General features: G+C 32.5%; 1 pseudogene; it reads left to right on the plus strand.

The window, feature by feature from the left end:
• Positions 1–252: 252 nt before the first annotated feature.
• On the plus strand, positions 253–1,189 carry LOC118002954 (annotated as a pseudogene).
• Positions 1,190–11,235: the final 10,046 nt, after the last annotated feature.

Genomic DNA, 11,235 nt, shown 5'->3' on the forward strand with positions numbered 1-11,235 from the left:
ACTCTGTTTACAAATTTTTACAATGAATTTATCTTTTGTGCCTTTCTGGCTGAAAATAAATTTGTTAATGTGAATGAATGTTGCTTTAATTAATAAATTAAATGTATTTTTCAGAAATGTTCATCTTTTCTCTTTCTATAGGAATCAAATACTTTCTCTATGTCTATATCTTCAAAACTCTCAGTTTAAATTATCACTTTTTCCAGATTTTCTACATTTTAATGACTTTCTGAAAACCCCTACATAGACTAGATGGATATGATGAATAGCTCAATATCTGAGTTTGTATTGTTAGGACTCACCAACACTTGGCAACTTGAGATTTTCTTTTTTTTTTTTCGTATTTTCGGTGGCCTATGCAGCAATTGTGGCAGGAAACCTTCTCATCGTGGTCACTGTAACCTTTGACTCACTTCTGTACTCCACACCAATGTACTTCCTCCTTGAAATCTCTCCTTCCTGGATATGTCTATTTCCACAATCACAACCCCTAAGATGGTCACAGATTTCCTCAGGGAGAATAAAACTATTTCTTTGTGGGGCTGTATGGCTCAGATGTTCTTCCTCCACTTTTTAGGTGGCAGTGAGATGACTCTTCTCATAGTTATGGCTGTTGATCAGTATATTGCAATATACAAACCTCTTCACTACACATCCATCATGAATCGCCGGGTCCTCATGGGCTCTGTGCTGCTATCATGGGCATTTTGTGCATACGATGAGCCAGATGGTTTTTACTATCACCTTGCCCTTCTGTGGCCCCAATATAGTGGACAATATTTTTTGTGACCTTCCTCTAGTTCTAAAACTTGCCTGCACTGAGACCTATGTTCTGGAGTTACTGGTAATTGTTGACCGTGGTCTGTTGTCTTTCATCTGCTTCATACTCCTGCTCATTTCCTATACTGTCATTCTGGTAACTGTCCAACGTCGATCCTCTGGTGGACTCTCCGAGGCTCTGTCCACATTGTCTGCTCACATTACGGTGGTCACTCTGTTTTTTGGGCCATGTATCTTCATTTATGCTTGGCCTTTCAGCAGTTTTTCAGGGGATAAATTTCTTTCTGTGTTTTATTCGGTTATCACACCCTTACTAAACCCCATTATTTACACTCTGAGGAACCAGGAAATGAAAGCAGCCATGAATAGACTGAGGACCCAACACATCAGATCCAGACAGGCCTTCTAGGTAACAATCATGATGATGAAGCTTTTTAGTGCAAAACCCATGTGCAATACATCTCAGAATAAGTTGATATTAATTCATTTTGTAGATTTTTTAAATATTCATAATATATATTGAAATTATCAAATGTTCCATCATTACATTTCTATAACATGTTTGGTGTTTTGGAAGAATGATTATTTTAATTAGCATTCAATTCAGTTAGGGTTAATACTTTTTAATGTAATAAAGAATTAAATAGAAAAAAACTGACTCACAAACTATAGCTGGAAACCGAGAAATGTCCAAGACTAAATTTCATTAAATAAAGAGGGATCAAAAAGGAATTTATTTATCTATTTTTAATTCAGGATTACGGAACTTTCAACTAAATTATCTAGCTGACTAAGTGTGCATATAATTATATGAACTCTTGTAAATTCCTAAACACACACACATAAACTCACAGTTTTGTGGATCCTAATATATGTAAGGATTATTTTTTAACAAGGCAAACAGACTAGTTTCTATGAGTAGATATATCTAAGTGTCATTTACTCAAAAGAAACACATATTTCTTTCTTAAAAAAATAAAAATTCCACCTGACATGTATATTACACACAGCTCATTTTACCTTATTCCTTCCTTCATGTTTGTATACATATTTGTTCTCATGTATCTCTCAAGAATCAAGTAAGAGCATTACTATTATGTTAATCCCCACGGAAAAGGGAAAATGAAGAAGCCCCTATATATTCCAGGCAATCACATCACATCAAAACAGGAAGTATTCAAGCTGCCTACCTTATTTAAAGTGTATTAAATTAAAATGTTTCATCTATGGTTCATGGGGATTAGAATAAAAAGACATTGTATGGCCTCTTTGATATCAAATTCAAATGCCCTGTTCTCTCCCAAACACTCAGGAACCTTTTTATAGGCTTTTATTCAATACTTTTTCATCATTGCCTCTTAAGCGATATGTGTAATATAGTAATTATAGACTAAAGGGTGCTTTAAAGATGTATTCTTAGCCATATGTGCATGATATATTTTAGACTAAAATTTTATTTTAAAAAGCACATTGAAGATGATAGGAACTGGGTCCCTAAGGATCATTGGGCATATATATATTTGTATCTATTTCTTATGAATTAATTCAATCATAGAATTAAGGGTAGACATTGATATAACATGTAGCTTTATCAAATTTCTAATATTTTGCCACATTTATTTCATTCTTTTACTAGAAAATGGATTATTAGCGATAATAAAGACTCCTAAGCAACCATCTACACCTAGTTATTTTATTGTAGCAAAGATCATCAACTCCAGTATCATTCCTTTGTATGTTTTTAAAAATTATTTCCCTCATTTTTCATATATTGTATATAAAAACATCTTGTGTGTTTTTAACTTGATATAAATGGAATCCATATAAATGTTATTATTCTAAAATTTATTTTTTTACTCAGTTTAATGTTTTAATGACTTATCTGTTTAAATATGTGCTTCTCTGGTTCATTTTTTATTGTGGTTAAAAGCATATAACATTTTAAATATTTTTAAGTGTACAGTATTGTTAAGTGTACACCTTATTGTGCAACAGATTTCTAGAATTTTTCATCTTGCAAAACTAAAACTCTATCCTCATTTACAAAAAACTCCCCCTTCCACCTCTTGTTAGTTCCTGCCAATCACCATTCCACCTTCTGTTTCTAAGAGTTTGACTACTTTAGATTTATGTAACTGAATCATGCAGTATTTGTCATTTTGTGACTGGTTTGTTTCACTTAGCATAATGTCTTCAAATTTTAACCATATGGTAGCATGTAACAGGATTTTTTTCTCTTTTAAGGCTGAATACTAGTCCACTGTAGGTCTATGCCACATTTGCTTTATCCATTCATCCACTGATGGACATTTAGGTTGCTTCCTCCTCTTAGCTATTGTGAATAATGCTGCAACGAACCTGAGTGTGTAAATATGTCTTCAAGATCCTGTTTTCAATTCTTTTAGATATATACCCAGAAGCCAGATTGCTATATCATATGGCAATTCTGTTTTTAATTTTTTGAGGAACCTCCATAGTTTTCCAGAGCAGCTCCACCATTTACATTCCTACTAACAGTGCAAAAGTTTCCAACTCTTCCACATCTCCACATCCCCGCCAGCACTTGTTAGTTTCTGGATTCTTTTTGTTTTTGTTTTGATAGTGGCCACCCTAACAGGTGTGGTTTTGATTTGCATTTCCCTGATAATGAGTGATGTTGGGCATTTTTTCATATGCTTGTGGGCTATTTGTATATTTTTCTTCGATAAATGTCTATTCAAGTCCTTTGCCCATTAAACTGTTTGGTTTTTGTTGTTAAATTGTAGAAGTTCTTTATAGATTCTGGATATTAACTCTTCTTATTATAATTTATTTGAATACAGTTGACACTCAGTGTTAAATTAATTTCAGGTGTACAATATAGTAATTCAATAAGCCTATACATTATGCTATGCTCACCACAAGTGTAGCTGCTATCTGTCACCACACAGCACTATCACAATACCACTGACTATATTCCCTATGCTGTACCTTTCATTCTTGTGACTTACTCATTCCATGACTGAAGGCCTGTATCTCCCACTCCCCTTTTACCCAACCCTCCAATACCCTTCCCTCTGGCAAATATTGGTTTGTTCTCTGGATTTATAGGTCTAATTCTGCTTTTTGCTTGTTTATTCATTTATTTTTCTTTTTTTTTTTTTTTTATTTGACAGAGAGAGACACAGCGAGAGAGAGAACACAAGCACAGGAGAGGGAGAGGGAGAAGCAGGCCCCCCACAGAGCAGGGAGCCCGATGCGGGACTCGATCCCAGGACCCTGGGATCATGACCTGAGCCGAAGGCAGACGCTTAACGACCGAGCCACTCAGGCACCCCTATTCATTTATTTTTCAATATTAACTGTTCATCAGATGATTTGCAAATACTTTCTTCCATTCTATAGCTTGCCTTTATACTATATTTATTATATGAATTGAAAATATCTTTGCTCTTATAGATTATATTAATCTTTGTGCAGTTTATAAATACACAAAATTTAAAATAGTTACATTTAATTACCTTTTCCTTTAGGTTTGTGATTTTGTCTCTTATGTAATACATCTTTACAACTGATTGCCCAAAATATTCTGTCTTCTCTTTTTTATAATTTTAAACCTTTTCTTTTATCGCATTTAGTTATTTAATCCAACTGGAAGTTAAATTTTGTATTGGTATCTGATAGGAATCTAATTCATTTTTATACGGCTGTAAACAGACATCCAAATACCATCTACTGAAAAGCTTTTCCCTACTGATTGAAATGTCACCTTTGCCATATACCAAGAATCCATTGTATGCTTGGGTCTGTTTCTGGCCTCTGTCTATACTTTCATTGGTCATTTTGTTTGTCAGTGACAACACTACACTATCTTAAACACAGCTGTTATTTGTCATAGTGAATCTGCACTCTCAAATGCTGTACTTTAAATATATCCCAGTTCCTGCCAAACAACTCTTCCAGATGATTTTAGGATAATTTGTCAAATTCTACAAAAACGATTTTAGAACAGCAATTTAAATCAGAATTTATAGATTAATTTATAAATGAAAAACTTTATGATTTGATTATTCTAATTCATCAATGTAGCACATCTTTTTATTTTGTTACATTTTATTTTATAATATTTAGTGATTTTTAGTAGGTTGTATTGCTTTTGGCTGAAGCCAAATGCTGAAGGGAAGGCATTTTTCCCCTGAATTTATAGTGTTTGTTTCTAAAATAATATCATTTAAAATTAAGATATGTTTATTAATTTCTAATCTTTTTTAGTTTTATTTTATTTTATTATGTTATATTAATCACCATTCATCATTAGTTTTTGATGTAGTGTTCCATGATTGTTTGCGTGTAACACCCAGTGCTCCATTCAATACATGCCCTCTTTAATACTCATCATCTAATCTTTTTTATGCACACTTTGAGATAATTTTATCTTTTTCATTTAATCTGTTATACTAGCGGACTGACTTAATATTGTCAACATTTCCTTGAATTTGTAGTTTAAACTCCAGTTTATAATAATATGGCTTTTCTTTTGCCTTTCATCTTTCCGATTTACTAGTTGTTTTCGTTTTGGTTTGTTTTAGAGTTGTTCACTGTATAACTTTCTCTCTTTTTCTATTGTCTAAAGCAGTTTAAAATGCAGTAATGATAGCTTATTTTTAAAAATTGAGTATCCACCTATCACCATCTTTTCTACACTGAAGCCTGCTCACTTTTCAGGGAAAGCTTCAACATCATCTTCTGAGAGAAGTCTTCCCTAACCCTCCAAACTTGACTAGGACTCTCTGCTGTATGATTCCAAAGCAGCCTAGGTTGCTGTTTCGTAGTGTTTGTCAGGCCATAAATTATTTAATCAAATGCTTGCATCTATCTATATATCCCATTAAGACAAAGAAATCATGAAGTCAAGGACCATGTCTATCTTATTCACTGGAATATCCCTAGTGGGTGTCTGCCATAAAGTAGTTACTTAATAAACACTGCTTGACTGAGTGACTGATTAGATTCAGGCATCGCTGACATATCCTGTCAGATACATAAGCTCATTCTTCTCTGTAATTTTTAAGAGAAATTATTAGCCGAAAATTTGAGAGACACTCTTCTTCATGACAGGACTTAATTAATTAATCGTTTCTTTATATTATGCAGGCAAGAAAAGATTTAGAACACCACACAACATATATCAGTCATTTTCCCCCTATCTTTTCTATTGTAACTGTTTTTAGCATAGAGATAAAAACAATGCCTCAGTTTATTGAACATTAGAGTCTATTTATTTTCATCTCTTCTTCCTAAATTAATTCTTGACTGCAGTTCTCTCATTCTAAATGTATTTATCTCCCTTTAAATATGCCAATTTCTTTATAAAATAGGAACTGTTATTTTATGAATCTATGCACCTTAATTTACAAAAATGCCATTCTAATTTCTTTCCCTCTGAATACAATTCATATTGTTTTATACAAAGAGAGCTCATTACTTCAAAGCATTGCTATTATTCAATAGTATGAATAAACTCACTTCACTATCTATTCACCAAGTGATGGACTGCTAAACTGCTTATGATTTCTTATTACCATAAATGATTTCATGATTACTATTTGTCCAACAGCTCTATGTAGGTATAAGAATTTCTCTAAGATAAACACCCAGAAGAAAAAAAACTGGATAATAAAGCATTTACCCACATAATTTCACTAAATATTACAGACTGCTTTCCAGAATGACTCTAACTCCAACTACACAGCAAGAGTTCCTATTGCTCATGTCTCCACTACAAAATTTAACATAATTTGCCTTTCCAAATTTTTGTTTCCACATAAAATAATATCTTGTTGCTTTAATTTGCCATTTTTTCTGATTATCAGTGAATTTGGTGCCCCTCTCATACCTATTAGCTATTCAAGCTTTTCTATGAACTACTCTTTTAAGACTTGGCCCACTTGAAATAAGTTTTTTGTGCTTTTCTTGGTGATTTTCATGCTGTACTTCTGTTCTGTTCAATACAATAGCTAGTAACATATATGTCTGTTTAAATGCTAGTTTGAATAAACTAAAATAAATAAAATTAAAATAAAATTGAAGACTCACTCAAATTCAGGTTTTTAATAGCTCTCTCTATATATAGTGGCTACCATATGGGACCAGATATAAACCATTTTCATCATCATAGAAAGTCCTATTGGGCAGCAGTGATCTAGATATTAATCCTTGTCAATTTAATATATTACAGATATTTCTTTTGGGAATTTGTTATTTATTACTTTTGTCTTAGTTTCCATGACTGAACAAAAATTTGTGTTCTGAAATTTATTAAAGGTTTGCCTTTTTAGTCATTTTAAAAGATTAGATTATAAAATATTCTTCAACCATATGCTATACAGATGTCCCTCAATATTTTCTTCTATTATTATCATACCATATTTTTCACATTTTGTGGTTAAATATTCCTGGAGTCCACCTTTGTATATTTGAAAGGTAGGGACCCAACTTTATTCTTCTTCTCTTAGTTAATCACTAGTCTCAGCAGCAACTACAAATTAATCTGTCCTTTCTCCACTGTTCCACTTGGTTATCACATAAGTGTGTTTGTATATATGTATAAAAATTTACATATGTATATCATATATATATAATCACATATAAATACCTTATATAAGCATATACTTACATGTGTGCATGTATTTCAGAACATATATGTATGCATATACACATACATGATTGGAGTTTTCTACTCAGTTCCATTTATTTCTTTTTTATTTTACCATTACCTTATTATTTTTCTTTTTTTTTTAAAGATTTTTTATTTATTTATTCATGAGAGAGAGAGAGAGGCAGAGTGAGAAGCAGGCTCCCAAGGAGCAGGGAGCCCCATGCGGGACTCGATCCCAGGACCCTGAGACCACGACCTGAGCCGAAGGCAGACGCTTAACCATCTGAGCCACCCAGGCGCCCCTACCTTATTATTTTTCATGCTACCACTTCATATATGGTTTAATACCTAGTTGATGTGTTCATCTGTTTTGTTATTCTATTGAAAGTTCACTTAGCAAAACATGCACCTTTACTCATGTATGTTTCACTGTCAGTTTTTTTTAAAAAGCAGCCAAATTTTTAGTAGAATACATATATTTAGGACAACATTGTCTATGTTGTCTTTGCTATGTTATGTCATTTCATGACATGATATGTACTTCCATTTAATCAAATTGTAACTCGTATCTTCTAACACAGGTTTTAAATTTTCTCCATAATATCATTATTTTCAACTTGCAAATATCACTTTGTTTCATTTACTTGTTGTAGGCAAACTTGTCTGTGCTATAATATTAATAATATTTAGTACTGGTTTTATATGTACATATAAAGATAATAATACAGGTATGCAAAATAATAAATATATTTGTGTAAATACATGTATACATAAGGTATATAGATACGTACATATATTAAATTATATGTGTTATAGATATAATTATATATGCATACATATTCATATGTATATAATATATAGGTAATATATGTATTATATATATATACACATAAAATTTTATTTCTGAACTTTGAATAAGTTATAGACATAATACTCTTCTACCTCAGTGTGTATTTTCTAAAACAATGTAATTTTTAAATTTGGAAATCAACATTAATATGATATGGATATCTAATCTATCAACCTTATCAATTGTTTGCCAATTATGTGAATAATACCCTTTTAGAAAAGAAAGTCTCTGGTCCAGGACCAATCCAGGATCACAAGTTGTATTTCATTACCATGACTCTTTTATTTAATCTTCAACAATTCTTCAATCTTTCTTTAATTTTCATGTTACTCACTTCTTATAGGTAACCAATCTCATTGTTTAGTGATTTGTTTCCTATGTTTCATTTTGCACAAATGTGCAGATATGTGCTTCCCACCTCTCTTATTTTCCTTTTTGCTTGCTTCCTGTAGACATTATTCTGGTTTTTTCATTTAATAATGTATCCTGGAAATATCAGATCATATGACTGCCATATACAGTCATAAAGATCTTTCCCATTCTTCATCAAATCTGTGTGTCTCAAACGTTCTAATAAGTATATGAAAAAAGTAGAAAAGGAACACAATTCAAATGCTCTCTGGCAGCTTATCATACACCCTAACAAGCCCTTATCTGCCTGGGACTAAAGTATTCATTTCAGATCAGTGCAACCATATGCTTGACCAGAATTGTCTCATAAATTTTATTCTAGTTTCTCATTCACTTTTTTCCCATATCTGTGTCACCACTGAGTTGGACCTCAATTAAAGAGTCTATATTGCCTAACAGCTGGCTGCCAACATGACAAGAATGTCATTTTGTTTTCATAGTTATGTTATAACAATATTTTATATGAATTAATTCCTCATTCTCTGCTGGTGAGGTTTGATTCTATAATTGATTCAAAGTTCAAACACTGAAAAACTACTTTACACTTCTCCCATCCCTTTGTAGGATGCTTAGACAAAGAAGGATTTAACCACATTTAAATTATATGGAATTAATATGATCATAGCTTCCCTGGGGTAAGGAGGTGACATGTTTCTGCTTTTGTATCTGAGGTCATTGCAAATGATTTATATGTAGAGACTTCTATGTTTTGTGGCTTCTTAAAAAGCTTTGAACACCTTCACATTTTGGTAATCTCATTAGAGTAACAGTGCCTTGCTAATAAAGGATTTTCTAAAAAAAAAGATAAGAAAACTACAGAAGAATATGTCTCATTGATGCAGACTCAACTATATACTACAGCACAGAAATACACTCCAAATATAAAGATAAAGATAGGTTAAACATGTAATGATGAAGGAGAAGAACAAAGTCAGAGGACTGACACTACTCAACTTCAGGACTTTTTATAAAGCTACAGTAACCAAGGTAATGTGGTACTGACAAATATTAATGGAATGAAATAGAAGATCCAGAAATAGACCCACATAAATTAAGGCAACTGATCTTTGAAAGGAGCAGAGGCAATGCAATGGAGCAAAGACAAATCTTTTCAACAAATGGTACTTGAACAACTGGACATCTACAGACAAAAAAAAAAAAAAAAAAAGGAATCTATACAGACCTTACACTTTTCACAAAATTTAACTCAAAAGGATCACAAACCTGTCGTGAAGTGCAAAAATAATAATCCCTTAGAAGATAACATAGGAAAAAATCTAGATGACCCTTAGTGTGGCAATGACCTTTTAGATACAACACCAAAAGCACGATCCATGAAAGAAATAATTGACAAGCTGGACAGCATAGAAATTTAGAATGTTTTCTCTGCAAAAGACAATGCCAAAAGAATGAGAAGACAAGTTGTGCTGGGAAAAATATTTGCAAAAGACATATCTGATAAAGGACTGTTATCCAGTATGCTCAAAGATGTCTTTGAACTTAATAAGAAAACAACCTGATAAAAAAATCAGAAAGACACCTGATCAAAAACCTCACTAAAGAATTTATACAAATGGCAAATAAACATTTGAAAAGATGTTCAACATCATGTATCATCAAGGAATTAGCAATTAAAACAACAAGATCCACTATAAACGTATTGGGATTACTAAATCTAAAACATTGACATCAAATGCTGGCAAGAATATGGAGCAACAGGAATTCTAATCCTAATGGGAATGCAAAATGGTAAATCCACTTTAGAAGACAATTTGGCAGTTGCTTCCAAAACTAAATAAACACTTACCATTCAATCCAGCAGCTGTGCTGCTTAGTATTTACCCAAATGCATTGGAACAAAAATCTCCATACTGAGGTTCACAGCAGTGTTTTTCATAATTGCCCAAATTTGGAATCAACCAAGATCTCCTTCAGAAGGTGAATGAATAAATAGACCGTGGTACATCCAGACAATGAAATATTATTGTGTTAAAAGGAAATAAGCTATCCAGCTACAAAAAGACATGGAAGAAACTGAAATGCATATTACCGAGTGAAAAAAGCCAGTGTAAAAGGGTACATTTTGTATGATTCCAAGTATATGCCATTCTGGAAAAGGCAAAACTATGCAATCCATAAAATCAGTAGTTTCCAAGGGTTAAGAAAAGCAAAAAGTAAATAGGCAGAGCACAGGTGATCTCAGGGCAGTGAAACTATTCTGTATGATACTACAATGGTGAATACATGTTATTATACATTTGTGATAACCTATAGTATGTACAACATCAAAAGTGAACCCTAATGTAAACTTTGGATTTTGAGTGATAGTGATATGTCAGTGCGGGTTCACTGATTGGAAGGAGTATCACTGTGGAATCAAATGTTGACCGTGAGGGAGGTTGTGCATGTGGGGGACTCAGGAGATAAATGGGAACTCTTCCTACATTCCACTCAATTTTGCCTTAAATCTAAAACTACTCTAAAGAAAAAGGCTATTTTTTAAAAAATTCAAAAAAAAAAAAAAAGGATAGAAAAATATACACCAGATGAACACAAA

This window comes from Mirounga leonina, unplaced genomic scaffold (assembly GCF_011800145.1).
Source record: "Mirounga leonina isolate KUSES-001 unplaced genomic scaffold, KU_Mleo_1.0 Mir_91, whole genome shotgun sequence".
Taxonomy (NCBI): Eukaryota; Metazoa; Chordata; class Mammalia; order Carnivora; family Phocidae; genus Mirounga; species Mirounga leonina.